Genomic DNA, 13766 nt, shown 5'->3' on the forward strand with positions numbered 1-13766 from the left:
AGACCTCATCATACCCCCAGGATTGGATGCCGGTCTGAACATTCACAAGATTGCTCATTAGTTTTTCTTTGTCCTGAAAGATATTGCCGAAATTAGACTTGTTCAACTTGTGAATTTCAAATTTGATAAAATGAAGTTTCGTAGCCACCTTGTACATAGCCGTGCCATCCACGACAATGCCCCACCACTCCTTAATTTTTAGGCATAATCCAGGGTGGTCCAACCACATCTTCTCAAATTTGAATAGAAAAGCTTTCTTCCTGTTGATCTTGTCCAAAGAGAGGGAGATCAGTGAGTGATCAAAGCCGATTCTAACCAAAGAAAAAAGTTTATGATGGAAACCACCCAACCAATCCAAGGGGATGAGAGCCCTATCCAATCTAACCTAAATGTAGTCTTGACCTACTCTTCTCTTAGACCAGGTAAACTTGCAACCCCCTAGGTCCACATCCATAAGAGCTAAGTCCCGAATCAAATTCGCTAAGTTTTGCCTACTTTCCCCATCCGGTGGGAGCCCACCTAACTTGTTTGAAGTAAGGAGAGGAGTGTTGAAATCACCCATGGCAATACAATTAGATCCCTCCAGTTGAGAGACTAGGTCATGGATTTTGGTCTAGAATAATCTTGTATCATTACAGGTATTGGGAGCATACAAATTCAATAAAAACCATCTATTTTGATCCACTGGGTTAAAAAATTTGGTGAGCAGAATATTACCTTCATTATAAATAGCAGATGCCTCCAGAGAATCCTTCCAGATAGTGAGAAGACTACTAGAAGCCCCCTCCGAATTCGTGGCCTTGCATCTAAGTCTTTTGTCATAAGAAATCAACTCTATTTTTTCCTTCCTCATTTTAGTTTCTTGAATTAAAAATACATCTGGCCTTTGGTCCCTAATCATATTTCTAACAATCTCCTATTTTTGGATTCCATTGGGTCCACAGATGTTCCATGATATAACCTTCATGATTTGATTAATGAACATGATTCCTGGATGGTTCGCTACATCTCATCCATAATGTTTCTCCTTGATTCCTCCATTCTAAGTTAGTTCTTGCTTTTCCTACCCAACTGGTTGGGTAAGAGGCTAGTATCCACTTTCACCCTGCTCTTGGTGGTTGTTGGGGAGGTAGGGGATGGGTCTCGACTGTTCTTTTTCTTCCTGAACACTATAGACCAGGGATTTCCATCTTCCTCCTTACAGTTATCAAACAGAGCCTCCAGTCTAGCCAAATGCCCAAGGGTAGTGGTTGAGAGTCACTCGAGATTTTTGTTCATAGTCTTTGGAGTAGCCCTAAAGAATGGGCTAGAGATGGACTCCTGGGAAAGGGGCAGAACCGCCAATGGTTCCACCAAAGAATCTGGGATAAAGGAAGGAACATGATCCTTAGAGTTTGCAAGTGGTCCTTGCTTCACTAGGCTATGGATCTCCCTCCTAGCAGCATCCCTTGAAGCTAGGGGTTGGGGTTTAGTTGCAATTGGTACATCTTGCTCAACTGGGGCCAAAGACACCGCAATGGGCGCCCCATAGCCATATCTGGTACTGAAGGATTCAAAGGGTCTTGAATGGATGAGACCAATGTAGGGGAAATAGTGGTCTTAGCGATCTGGGTAGTCTCATCCACCCTCTTGACATCCTTAGATGTAACATTTTTCTTCTTCCATTCCTTTCTAGGAGCATTGGATTGTTGCTTACCATCCTTGTTTTGGGCTTTGCCAGCCTTTCCATTTTCTTTAAAAATCGGACAAACACCAGCTTTATGGCCTGCCTTTTTGCAACAAAAACACACAAAAGGAACACTTTCATAGTTGATTTGTTGGATCCTACATCCCAGATAGAACTGAAGTTCAATGACTTGGGGCATGTCCTATCCTTCTAGAACCCCGACACAGATTCTAGTGAAAGTAAGTCTTTTCTTTGCTGCAGTGTCAGGATCAAAAAGTACTAAATTTTAATTTATGATTTTTTCAAAATATAATTTATTTATAGTTTAGTAAAATTAGAAATTTAAGACATGAGTTTTAAAGTTGATTTATATTTATTAAATTAATAATTATGGTTAATAATAATTATTAGATTTTTATTTTTTAAAATATTTGTTAGTTGGAAGTTATTTTTTAAAAATTGAGTTATTTATATATGCATGTATGGATTTATGAACAAGAAGTTTCTTATGTAAAATATTATTATTTTATCATTTTATGAAGAACCATGTTTGATGGCTTAGTTTAACCTTGAGATTGATTTGTTGAAAACATGTGACTGGACTTTGTATTCTTTGTGTTTGTTTATTGTCTTGTGGTTTTGTTTTGTAAATGGTTTGAGTTGGTTAGATGGCCTAATAGGATGTCTACTAGAGGTTTTTGTGTTTTCTTTTATTATGTGTATATGATTGGACGTCATGATGCATTTTATGCTTGAAATAAGACTTATGTTCATGAGATTTGTTTTTATGATAATTATTGTTTGCTTAGGTTGGGAGAACCAACTTGTTTTCGGGTTTCCTATTAAGGAACTGAGTTTGATCTATATGGGTGTTGTGGTATGGGACACAATTGTGTTTTATGTACTTAGGAGAGGTTTTCTAGGTACATGTCTTTGGGAGTGGCTTATAGTAGGGGTTTGGGACCCAAAGTGGTCAGTGCTAGGGTAACCTATTGTAAATTATGTAATAAGTGATAATCTAGTAATTAATATTTTTGGGAAACACACTAAAATGATAAGTTAGAGATATTTGTCTCACCCATGCCTTGAGTGGTTTTATAGACTAAGAATGGGAATGGGATGACAATATGATTGGCTTGCCTCATCTTCTTGAGAGGGTTTTTTGTTTTCACATGTGTTACATTAAGGGTTCGGGGTTCAGAGTAACCAGTCCAAGGTAACTCAATGCTTGAGGGTCCAAGGTCTATTGAGCTTTGACCATGTGATGACACTCCCTAGAATGTAGCTCGAGTCTCCTCTATAGATTTTGTTTGTACTGCTGGTGGTGTAGTTATTGTTGGATGTGTTTATTGTAGTTATTTACTTTCATTGATGATGATTGGTGATTCATGGATGATATAATTTTTTCATATGGTCCTTGACTTGAGGTGGATATCTTTCATTGACTTTATTTTATGATTTTGGTGTTTTGATCTATTCTTGGTATATGTATGATGTTGGTATTGGATTGAGTGTTCTTCCTTTTGGAGTATCTTATCTTCTTGATTAGTAAGTGTTACCTTTGAGGTAGTTTTGGCTATCATGATTCCTTGCCTAGGATTATTTTATGATTTGATTATTTGTGTGTGAATCGTATATTATCTCTCCTGCATGGTGGGAGTGGGAGCCTGATTAGGTGACCATGCAGTTGGGAGGTAGTATCTTCTTACCATTTGTGTCCCCCTCATATTGCCAGTTGTTGATTTTTCATTGCAGGAGATGTACCTTTATCATTCTTATTTCTTATCTCGGAGAGTTCTTTTCATTTGATGTATCTATGTATCATGTGTTTTGAGGTCCTATAGGATATTGTATTGTATATTGATGTACTTGCATCTATTTATACATACACTATGACATGTACAGTAGATGTTATTCATTAGATGCACTTTCATATTATTGGTTGTACGTATGCATTTTCTTATATGACTATTATGCATTTATTCATTTTATGATTATGGACAATGTAATTGAGACTTAAACTTATTAATAAAACTTTCTTAAATGTGACTCAATGTGAAGGTACCCTTGAGGAATTGAAATTGTATTTGTAAATGATTACGTGTTCTTGATGTGTATGTATATGTTGCTTCCACATTATTGTTACTTTGATGTTGCTTAAAAATTTTTTAAAAATTGTTCAATAAACTTTGTAACATACTAGGTTTATTTCTTTTGGGTTCCTGAGTGGGGTGTTACATGAGGGAGCATATTATAAATGAGAGCTGCATCATGATATATACCTTGTCTGTTAAGCCCAGGCCAATGTTTTGTACTTGCTATTTAACATAGAAGAGATAGGAAGTCATGTAGAGGTAGTCACTAGTTTGAAGCTCTACAAGTTGTTTATGAAGGCTATCGTTGATAAGCTCTACCCAATCAATGTGTTGTTTCCCTTCACAAGTCATGTTAATAAACAAAAACATCTAACCTTCAAACTCATGCGAGTCCCTGAGTTCCATTATTCTACTAAGAATGATTACCATATTCATCACATCTTCCTTTAATGATGACCTATGGATGGACTTCATTAATTGGGATTTACCTCTTCTTGGTTGTGAGAACCACGATCAAGCAATGATGTTCAAACACTAAGTTTGATTTGCAACATAATACTCCGTTGCCATTCTTTTGTCTATGTCAACATATTATTCTCTAATAGAAAACCAAAAAGCTATAGCAATAGAAACTGCACCGAACTAAACCATCTCCTTATTATTTGATGTGATCACTTCTCTAGTGTCTGGGTGGTAAGCCTTCATACATCCGAACACTAGTTCAAGATATTGTGCTGAGATGGAATGATCTCTAGATCAAGCTAATCCACTTTCCAATATCTATGTAGCTAAGGGGGTCCTATCACCACTTTCAAGAGACCACCAAAAATCTTGTAGGCTGACGTTTCCTAGGATGGTGTCACCAATATCGAGGAGAGTGGTTTTTGGAATAAGAACATAAATTGGTCTTTGATATTTATACTTCATGATTTCCAATTAATTTTTTACATTTATTTAATGGAATCTGAAAGGAAGCCTAAGTGTGGAAATGCTTCCAAATGCTAAATCTAATTGGAGAGATGATGCTGAAATTTATCTCACAAAACCTTAAACTATTGCAAGCTACATAACTACATACAGAAAGATTCAACTCATAAACATAGAACATAAGATATATGTGGGAAACCCTTCTCGGGAAAAAACCCACCACTCCAAAGCCAGAATCAATTGTATTATTAGCAACAACAGTTGCAATACAATCTACAGAGCCACAACTCTCCAAGAGTATTCAACTATGATATCAAATCCAGAACGATTTCAGTAGCATAACAATGCTCTTCAAACAATGCTCACATTCACTTCATTTTCTACAACAATGCCTTGTACTTATAGAGTTTTCGTATAGGAGGAAACAATTTCTAAAGCGTTTACATTCAACACATCTATAACTTATCTTAGAAACTTCCTTATGCACACCCTTGCATAAAAAACAAAGCATAATAGAATAAATCACCAAAAAATAGAAGATTTCTATTTCTCTACTCCAAGTCTTTTCTTGTGGAAGAATCCAGTTTTATTTAGCAACTTTCCATGAAAGCATAAATAAAACAATAAATCATGGTAGGGCTGAGTCACCTAATCCCAACAATCTCCCACTTGATGAAGACCTTATAGGAGTTACTGTATCACAACACAGACCCCAAGGCACATAGAACCAACACATCATCTGAACTTCTTAATGTTCACTGACTTTGTCAATGCATCTACAACATTCTCCAAAGTCATAACCTTTTCTAACTTCACCTTTCCATCTTCCACCATATCATGAACAAAATGATACTGTACATCAATATGCTTTGTTTTGGCATGGAAAATAGCATTCTTTGCTAAAGGTATAGCACTTTGGCTATCACAATAGATAGTAATATATCCTGCATCAAAACCAATATCAGGACACAATCTCTTAAGCCAAATGGCCTCTTTAGAAGCATGAGTAGCTGCCATGTACTCTGTTTCCATAGTAGACAAAGCAACTACAGCTTGTCGCTTACTCATCCAACTAATTGCACCACCAAACATCATAAAGGCATAAAGAAGCCAACCATAGGGGTGTTTTTCTAGTCGGCTCCTTAGGGTTTTTCCCTAGTCAGCTAATAAGGAGGTTTTTTTTTAAAAAAAAAATTTGTATATAAATATGAGTTTCATTTTTTACAATTTGCATTTATGTGAAATCAAGTTATTGGCTTTTGAATTGGGTAGAAAGAAATATTTGACAAGCTTCAACCTATTTTTGAATTTTGGAGGAAGAATTTACGACATGGGCAATAAAGATAAAAGAGCAAGTAAATATGCACGAAGAAGAACTAAGGAACAAGAAGATGAAAAATCGTCAAAAAACACTAACAAGATACTATCTTAGATCAGGTACACATGCACAATCTTTTTTCCAATGTATTTAATTAGTTTATTTAGTTAGGATTAGGGTTTAAATCCAATTAGGAATATCATATTTATCTTAAATTAGCATTACTAGATTAACTTAATATTAAGAGTTTATTTGAAATTATGTTCATATTTAGGCCATTAGGGTTTATTCAATTATGTCCATATTAGTCCTTAGGGTGAATATTACATTATGAATAAATTTAAATTATGAATTTATTTAGCATGAGAATTACCTTGTTTATTCAATTATGTTAATAATTTATAGTCCATTAAGGTTTATTAGATTATGATTAAATTTAAATAAATGAATTTATTTAGGACGTAGTCAACCAAGACAACCTACCGACATTGGAGAAGGTTCATCCCAAGTTCAAACAGGTACATGTGCATCTCTTGCAAGTATATAATATAGATCTCTCTAGAATTCTAGGTCTCTATCAAACTTTATATCTTTAATTTTTAAATTTAGTGAGCGATATTTCCCCTTATAAACTTACTTGATTTTATTTGTTATATCGTGCATGTGCAATTCTAGTAGATGATGAAAATGTTGGACATGAGGAAATTGAAGATGAAGCAATGGATATTGAAGAAGGACCATTTGAAGGTTAGATAATTTAATCAAGTACATAATATTTCACTCAAGTTAAACCTGTATATATGTATAGATATATGTCCCCTAAAGAGATTGCATCTTAAGACTTTGTTTCATTTTTTCTTGTGCAGCTCGAGATCAAACAACAAATGAGAATGTTAATTTAGCTCAAAGATTGAAGAGAAAAATTAATCATAGAAACATAGATCATTTAATTGAAATGGATGTGGAAACATAGAGAGAATATGCTAATCAACCTACACATACTACGAAGAAGAAATTGAATAAAAAGTCTAAAGACATAATTGCACAATTTGAGAATCTATCAACAGTGGAGAAAACTCAACTATTATCAATTTCGCTTCTCAAAGATGAATTAAAAGATCCACTGAGACTATTGGGTATAGATACAAGTATAAAAAAGATGAGGACTTCTAAACTAGAAAAAGATATTGTTGAAAGTGTTAAGGAAGGGTTACATTCCATTGGGAAAAAAACTAGATCTGCAGATAAATCCATTGCACGAAGAGTGATACTAACATCTATTTTAAAAAAGAAAACATCCCAAAATAGACAGATCTCTTCATTATCATCTCATTTCGGGTATAGTCGAAAGACAATACTACATTATCTGAAAAGGAGAAACAATTTGAATAATAGTACATTAGAAGGCAATTGGGCACTAATGTGTAGAGCTCCTTGATCTGACATGATTGGGGAAATAGTTAAGAACTTAGTTATTCAATTTTGGATTGATAATACTCGTCCTTCACCAAATAGAAGAGATATCATCAAGCAAAGGATTGGGCCTAAGGAATATATTCAACACGCAAAACATTGGTTGGATGTCACTCAACATGAATTGTATCTCTCATTTTGTAATTTAAATCCTAACATAAAGATTGGACAAACAATGTTTGAAAGATTGAAGCCCTATTTTGTGAAGATAAATAAATCTTTTGAAACATGTTGTTGTCGATATCATGTTGAATTTGATCTGTACTATGAAGGGTTTCGAAAGATGATAGAAGAAAGTGGTGAAACTTCTCAAAATACTTTTCCTAAATGACCGAGTCAATTCATAACATCAATCTTATGTGACAAACCAAATGATTGTGTCCGTGAAATAGATTGCATAAGAGGAACTTGTGAAACATGTGGTAACTTGACTAAATTTCCTTTGAGAGAAGAAGATACTAATACGACAAGGATGGTAAAATGTAAGAGATATAAGTACATAAAGTTAGAAACAAAAGATGGAAAAGAATCAACAAGGTTAGAATATGTAGAGGATGAGATATCGACTGGAGAATTTATGTCAAATTTTCGTAAATTGATTCAACCATATATACACCATGCATTTTTTGCTAAGTGGCAAGCAGAACAATTTCAAACACTAAGAGAAACTTTCCCACTTGGAACAATTCTATCTATTGTTGACTTTGCAAAGAATTACTCATTCGTATCTCAAAAACAACTTCAAGAAGAATACTACTATATAGAGCAAGTTACTATTATGGTTCAAGTGTCTTATCGACATGCACAAATTGATCTGGATGGTGTGGAAAGTACAAATCAAGCACGAGTCATTAAAAAAGAGTATCACTTTTATATTAGTGATGACAAAGAACATGACACACATTTTGTGGAACATTGTTTTAAGACATTTTTTGAATATTTGAAAAACAAAAACATTAAAATAGAAAAACATTTTGTATGGTCAATGGATGTGCAACACAATTTAAATCAGCTAGACCATTTTATGCATTATGTAGATATCATCGATACCTTAATATACCACACATTTGGAGTTTTTTTGAGAGTGGACATGGAAAGAGTGAGCATGATGGTGTAGGAGCTTGTATCAAACGTGCTTTAAGAAAGTATCAAATGGACTATAAAGGATATCACATTAATAATGCTCATGATGTGGTTGAGTGGTGCAAAACATATTTTTTGGTGCCAACAAATATAGATAACACATCATCAGAAGCGGATCGAGTCATACCATTTAGAGTGTTTTGGGAGGTATCAGGTATATATAAATTAATTTGTTCATATTTTTAAATTGAATCTTAAATTTATATTTAATATGTTACCTTAGATGATCTCTAACTAAATTATGGACCTTGTGTACACATTCAGGTGTTGATAGAAGATCAATGCATGTATGCAAGAGGGTAGAGAAGACACGATCTTTGCATTCAGTTATGAGTACAAATAGTAATGTGTGGTCAGTGTATACAAGAGAATACTCATGTTTTTTTCCTAATTGCATTGATGAAGACTATGTTGGTTGCATTAATCAAGAACGTGGATATGTGGGTGAATGGACTTTGGTGCCACTAGATGTTATTAATACGAATGAGTTTGAGGACGAAAACTATGACGATATTCCATTGATTTCTAGTGATTATAACCATATTTTAGGATTGATCAGAGTTGGTATGTATGAACTATATATATACCTGGATCATATACATGTATACATTTTTCATAATTTTGGTTAATTTTTATTATATATATGTACTTATGTAAATGATGTGTATCCAAAATTTTGACATATATAAGTTTGTGTAGGAAATGTTTTTGCAGTCATAGCAGAATCGAAAAATGTAGAAGGTGCTAGCTATTATTTATTACGTTGCACCATGGAAAGAGAGAAGCTAACAAAGACTGAAATAAGTGATGAAATTGTTTTTCCCACAGGTTAGTATATAGTTGAATTATGTATATATGTATGTCAAGTATCTATGTTTTTAATGAATTCAAATTCTTTGACTTAAATTCAAGATTGATGTATTTTTTAAATGTGTACATGTGCAGGTTCTATTGTTGTACAAGGAACATATTTGAAGAAAATAAAAGTACTTAAAAATGGGATTCATTTCACCGATTATCAACCTAACAATAAGGTATATCAATATAGTAACCATGTTATTGCCACTGGTCTAACTCTTCATCCAATCAAAGGACCTGGAATACGTAAGTGGAGGCTCCATATTGATGATCATGAGAAAATATTAAATGTTATCCAAGAATGAGCTGATCCACTTGATATGAGATAGAAACAACACCTAATTTGAAATGTAACTCAAGAACAATTTGAAATTTGGTTGAACAATCATTTGATCAATTTGAAATTTGGTGGAATAACTAATTTTCTAAATTGAACTTTTACTCTTTCATTTTGAATTTTCTAAAGTAACTAATTATAGAAATTATGAACTTATATGTATGTGTGTACACTAATTACCTAACATGTGCACCTTGAAGGAAAGAAATTCGAACACCACTTGTCTTAAGGGGATGAAATTAGGAGTTTGTAAAATTAATTATATTGAACTTTCTATTTCACTTAACTTGTCAATTTTAGGACACATGTACGCTTTCAATTTAACTAATTAGGACATGTGCTTTCAATTTCAGGACATGTGAGCTTTCAATTTTAGGACATGTGAGCTTTCAAGTTCAAATTGCGATTTGTTTAACTAAATTTTGAACATGTACATGTTTTAAGTTGGACTTGAATTAGAACATTGGGCTTAAGGGGATAAAATTCTAGGATACATGTGTGCACTTGAATTAAAATTTCACTATGATTAAAATTTGAAATGTAACTCAAGACAATTTGAAATTTGGTTCAAACTATTTCAAATTTGGTTGAACAATTATTTGATCAATTTGAAATTTGGTTTCCAATAACTAATTTTCTAAATTGAACTTTTACTCTTTCATTTTTAACTCAATGTCTTGAATTCATTTAACTTTCTATTATATTGAACTTTCTATTTCATTTAACTTGTCAATTTTAGAACACATGTACACTTTCAATTTAACTAATTAGGACATGTGCTTTCAATTTTAGGACATGTGAGCTTTCGATTTAACTAATTACTTGACATGTGAGCTTTCAAGTTCAAATTGCAATTTGTTTAAACTAAATTTTGAACATGTACATGTTTTAAGTTGGACTTGAATTTTAGAACATTAGGCTTAAGGGGATAAAATTCTAGGATATGTGTACAAATAAAAGGGATGAGTTCTATAGATTTACTCGAGTTAGGAATTATGTACAACTAATTACCCGATACTTTAACATTTAATACATGTGATATATTACCAAACATTTAAATTACATGAACTATTTATATATATATATATCTAATTTTAATCAATATATTAAACATCCACGTACATATCTAAATAAATTACTTACATATCTTAGATAGAAATAATTTATAATATACTAGATCTAGATCTAGTATGTACATTAGATTCCACAACATAATGCAACATGTATCAATCATCTCGAGAACAAATAACAAAAACATGTATCTATCTAGAGATCTATCAGAAGATAATATCAAATATAAATAGCGTGCACACATGTAGACATGTAAATCCAGGTACATTTATATCAAATCAAATATAAATATAACATGCATCATGTGTGTATATAAAGTGTCTATCTAATATATATGAATGTCTCTCTGGATGAAAGTCTACAACAAATCATCTAGATAAAAAAAAACTATAGATCATCAGGTGCAGGACTATCATCGCCACGCCTCCTCACAACGCGCTCTGAAGAATGACTAGTATCAAGGTGCTCACTAGGATGTGCTGACACCTATATATAAATTCAAGAGAAAGTGATATTGAAATACATGTACGTGCATTTAATCAAAACATAAATAAACATTACCTATCCACTATTGACATCATCCAACGAGTCTCGACGACGTACACAATCTGGAATCAAAGCTGGAGTAAAAATAGGCATGTCCCCCTACATTGTACACGTGCACATGCAACACATCAAATTAAAATTTCTCTACATGATTACATTTGAATCTACGTGCATGATATACATGTACATGTGCACACATGCACATGTCTAAATTAAATTAGTTTAAAATGATTGAAATTTTAACATGAACAAATGTTTTTTTACCTATGTAGATGGTGGCATCTGATAATACTCGGACTGCCTAGCATCAATCGTGTCCACTAATGCATCCAGATTTTGTTGTGTCGCATCAAGCTCAATCTCTGCATCTACGCAGGCCCCATGGCTGGTGACTGGCACATGTCCTAATAATGATGAGCCAAGTGGACTATGTACATGAGATGGCATAGAAGTAGAATCATCACGTGTCAACAAGTTTATCCATCCTGTGGTTGACAAGCTCAAATCAACATCATCAAGGCCCACATCTGAACTCTGAGCCTGCACTGTAACACTGGCTGAAGGGTCTGTGGTATGTATATGTCTCTATGGAGCAAAAGAGTGGTCAATAGATGGAACATTATGTGCACTACCACCATGACCACTACCTGATCGATGAGAGGAATATGGCTGAGGATGTGTCCTAGTACTACCATGGACACGACCTTGAACATCTGATATGGGTATGCCAAGATGCTCTGATACAAATCTATATGTATCTAATAAATCCTCAGCCAGACCAATCATAGTATCTCGTGCCAACACTCCAGTGAGACCCTCTAAGCTAGCCACTGAAGGGATGCCTGCTGCACTGTACAAGTCTCCTAAAGATGAAGCATAGGATGATGATCTGGAACGCTGACAAGATATCAAATACTGACCAACCTCATCACTCGAAATAGATTTAACAGCTGCTGCAATCTCTCCAACTCCTTGAAGGACCCCACGTAACTGAGTGCTACGCATGGCCTCATCAGCTGATGGACCTAACACAGGGGAAATAGCAGGTGCCCTCTCTCTGACAATCGATCTATGTGTCAGTGGGGGATGACTTGGCTGCCTATCAGCCAATCTACCATGCCCCTGTCCTAAATGTCCTCGTAAATCTGTGTAGTTCACCGCCTAGCGTAAGCAAACCTTTGCATAAAGCTGTCGGGCAAAATAGAGTGGAATTTGGTCATTATTTGGATAACGATCATGGGCAGCAAGGAAGTGTGGGTATATTAATGCAGCCATCTGTGGTTCTGTACACTTAAGGGGAGAATACCCCTTCACATACTTTTGTGAAAGATAATGAGGGAAACATTCCCTCTTCAGGACATCTTTGGGCACCAAGCGCTGCACCTCCTGGAGTGAAAGACCAGAGGAGACCTCTCGTCTCTTACTGTCAAGGACAACCTGTATAGTATGTGCAGAATATGGGGTAATGCCATGAATCTCATCTCAAATAAATGTCAGGCTTCGTAAAAATGTCAGGCTTCGTAAGATAGTCTGGCATGTACCACTATAAACACTGGAGTATGTGCCACTAGTTAGGGATTCCTGAAGTCTATGAATCTCCTAGTTAGTGCGATCATAGAGCTCCTGAGGTGGGATAGGTAGCTGATCACGGGGGACATGATGCTTCTCAGGGGGGATAGGTTTCCACTCAGGGCCTGGGATAGGCTGCTTGGGCCCAGGTAGAGGCTGCTCGAGGGGGACAGGCTGCTCGGGGGGGATAGAAGGTTGTTGATCAGCCATGTCAATGTATGTAGGTGCATGTATAATGTGTAAACCTGAAAATTTTAATTTAAAATGTATGACATTTAATAAACTTGAAATTTATATTAACATATATGTATGTACAATTTGACAAAATTAAAAAACTTGTATCTAAATTGTTTTAATAAAATTAAACGTGCACGTACATGTCTACACATATATAAAAGTCCTAAAACTTAAATGAACATATACCTTAAAAAAGAAAACTAAATTTTAAAACACACATGTTGTTATATATATAATGTTTGTAACTCAAGAACCTTTTAAGAACTACATGTGTGCAAGTTATATTTCTATCTAAGTTAGATTGAGTGTTCAAAGGTTTTAGACATATGTGTGCACATAAACTTTTCAAGTGTAATTTAGGTCCACGAAGTTTAAATATGTGCATATATATGTATATATAGATATATGCATATATACATGTACATGATATGTATATTTGCACATATAGATCTATCATGCACATGTGTATATATACATGCATACGTGTGCATATATATACATGTGCACATGATATGTGCAAATATA

The sequence above is a fragment of the Cupressus sempervirens genome, chromosome 3 (genome assembly GCF_028749045.1).
Source record: "Cupressus sempervirens isolate cs-2001-9-10 chromosome 3, ASM2874904v1, whole genome shotgun sequence".
Classification (NCBI taxonomy): domain Eukaryota; kingdom Viridiplantae; phylum Streptophyta; class Pinopsida; order Cupressales; family Cupressaceae; genus Cupressus; species Cupressus sempervirens.